Source organism: Electrophorus electricus, chromosome 19 (genome assembly GCF_013358815.1).
Source record: "Electrophorus electricus isolate fEleEle1 chromosome 19, fEleEle1.pri, whole genome shotgun sequence".
NCBI classification, from domain to species: Eukaryota; Metazoa; Chordata; class Actinopteri; order Gymnotiformes; family Gymnotidae; genus Electrophorus; species Electrophorus electricus.
Window position 1 is genome coordinate 12,658,739 of NC_049553.1, and position 3,317 is coordinate 12,662,055.

Consider the following 3,317-nt stretch of genomic DNA (forward strand, 5'->3'; position numbering starts at 1 on the left):
TTAAAAAGGGGCATGTTCTTATAATTCAGAAATGAGGCATGGTCACAATCTTTATGGGCATATTTCTTCCTAGAATAATTTGAATATTTGTTGAAATCAGAAACAAAGTGCACAATCAAATGTTTTTGCCGTATGTAGTATTGTTGGTCATGTACGACATAAATTAAATACACTGAAAACCTGCCATTGCTGATTAAAAATTAAAACAAATGATTTTTTTTGGCTTTAACTGGATATTTATATGTATGGGAATAATTTCAAATACCTGATGTATCTATCAATTCTGAACAAAGCAAAAACTAGTCTTATTAATTTTTTAATATTCCATAAAAAGTGAACATTAACTTCATCAATGACACAATATGTTTGTTTAAATGGTAAGAAACAAATACAATTTGCATATCAGATGTCAAACCTTTAGGGCGAGTCAAATGCGTGTGCTTTGGTGGTTGCTCTGTGTTATACAGATATCTTCAGATAGACATAAATGCTACTTTTGAATAGTGTATATAATTAAAATAATGACACTGGATTAGCTGAAAAATGACCGTGCGCTGCTGCTGTGTTGTGTTTGAATGAAGGGACCTGGAAATCATCTTGGTGGCAGTAGACCACCCCCTCAAATCTATACCAATCATGCGAGTGGCCCACTCAAAGGACAATAAGTCTAGCTAGGTCCAAAATCATCTACTATGCACTTATTTGTAATCCTTGTGCATACTACTCTCATGATGTACATAGTACTACTTGCAAATGAGTGTGGAGTGTGGTAGTTGAGAGACTCAGCATCCTGTGGTGTTTGATCATTCTGTGATGGCCCGAGTGCCACAGGCTAAGCAGCAGGATGCGCAGACCTCACTTGACATAGACAAACGTATTCACACAAAGCACGAATGATGAACGATATGTCACTAACACATGATCAAGCACCGGTAGTGCTTGTGGTATGGCAGTGGTAGTTCAATGGTTATGGTGCTTTACTTGTAATTGGAAGGTTGCTAGTTCAAGTCCCACCACTGCTAAGTTGCTACTGTTGGGCCCCTGAGCAGTCATAATTGTAATTGTCTAAAGCATCAGCTGAGTGCCTATAATGTAATTATGTTAACATAAACATGAGTACAAAACAAAATTGAGCAAGAAGTTGAACATTTATGTTAACAGCTAAAATGACCAACGAGACACAGTGGTTTATATACATACAAACATGATGTGAAATAAGGTTCTGGTGTGAGAACATTTGGGGCATGGTCACAGACAAGGAGGCAGTCACAGTCGACAATAAACTCCCACTGCACGTGGTGGGCCGTGCCACACGATCAGTGTGAAAGGGAGCGTACTGTGATGCTTTTTTTTTTTTTTTTTTTACAAGGTAATTGTAGCTAGCTAGATGTGGCTAGCTAATTGTAGCTAGCTATAATTCATTTTTTTATAAGTAATTCTGGATGAGTGTCTGCTAAATATGTCTGAACATATTAACGAAGATAAGTTTAGTTTGATTTCTACTAAATAAATGTTATTTTTTTCTTGAGAACTTCCCAGAGACAAGCTGACGGAATGTCAACAATATGGCCAGAATGTTTCTTCCGTTTTTTGCAAATACTATCTATACTAAGGTTTTGGACACACTGACCATCCTGAAAGTACTATTTTGGCATACTATTTACTATTTAGTATGCAATTTTGGATGTGGCCTAACACTGTGTTCGAAATAGCCTACTACATACTACTCGCTTATACCATATGCAGTATGTGACTAAAATAAATGTTTCCAGTAAGCAAAAGAGATACAGATCATGTACTAATTACACCAAATATGCCAGTACATGACCAGAGCTGTCTCTGTGGTGTACTGCATCTTGTCATGCAACAGTAACCAGACCTTCATACATTCATGTGACCTCGTAGTATGGTTTGTGTTTGTTGCGTATTGGATACCATACTGCATACTACTATGCGGACCAGTATACAGTATTTAGTAGGCTATTTTGAAGATTTTTTTTTCCATTGATTCGTCTTCAGTTCATGAAATAACCATTCTACTTACACCTAGTGGCCTGTGAACTAAATTTATTTTAAACATGGCCCACACTACAGAGATAATACTGATTCGTTTGAGGACTACAAAGAAATATGTTATGCGAGCTGTGCTATATAGAAAAAATGTAAAAATAATAACTAACCACTTTCATAAATACTGATTGCTACTTTATGGTAGTATAAATGACTGCTACTTTAACATTCAAATTACCTAATTTTTCATGTATGCTGTAAATATGTCACTGCATCACACTATTTGACATGTGGAAACGCGTGGCCACAACATGGCGCCCTCTTTCCGCCATCTTCTAACTCAGGCCGCCACTGATGTCCTCACACAGTTTCATTTCTTCTATGTCAACGTGCTTTCTGTGCTTAAAGCAAAGCAAATCCAGAATTTTGCAACTATTTGTTTTTCCTACAGGGCATGGTGCTTCTAACTGCAGGGATTCTAATAGTCTACATTGTGGTGTGTTACTGTCAAGGTAAAATGTTGCTTGCTGTTTGTTTTCTTGTTTGTTTGCTTGTTTTTTAAATTCATTAAGTGTATAATGAACTGTGTAATGTCCTTCCTAAGTATATGAACCATCAGTCTACAGTGTCTTGATGTGTAGTTTCCCCAACAAAAGCTAAACTCAAGGCATCCTAGTATAAGTCTTTTTAGGATGTAGCAGTCATACAGCTCAGATCAGCTTTGCAGTTTGGTGAACAGAGAGGGAGGTTTTACTACTTCCTTCGTTGCTAGCTTTAGAATCACTGGTCATAGACCAATTTTATCCTTTTTAACGCATGCTGTTAGAAGTTTTGTGTCTTAATTGTTTGATTATGATTTGTTTTCCATTTTAGTTCAGTATAATGGTAGCGTACCCTGAGTGACGCCATTTTTGTTCTTTCAGCAGTAAGAGGTTATGAAAGCCGTGTTACTGGTTACCTCTGAGGTTCAGTCAGCTTGCCATCAGGAGCAGACCCAACGTGGAAACTAGTAAACATTCGATGGTCTATCTACACCAATGATACATTTATTGCTACCTTTAGGAAAGGGGAGTTTCTAAATAAATACTGGAAATACAAAGACCGCCTTGTGCTTAACACCATCACGGGACATTTGGAAATTAAAGATTTAAAGGCAGATGATGGCCTGAGGTACACTGTGTTATTAAAGAGTGCAAACAACTCAGAGGATTATAACCATGTTACTCTTACAGTTCGGGGTAAGAGAACATGCTATCTTACGAAACATTTTTGGGTAACAATAAGCTTTTCATTTATTCAGTAAGTAT

At 37.0% G+C, this 3,317-nt stretch overlaps 1 pseudogene; it reads left to right on the forward strand.

Annotated features, from left to right (window-relative positions):
* Positions 1-1,244: 1,244 nt before the first annotated feature.
* The window catches only part of LOC113568430, a 6,390-nt pseudogene continuing 4,317 nt past the window's right edge, over positions 1,245-3,317 (forward strand).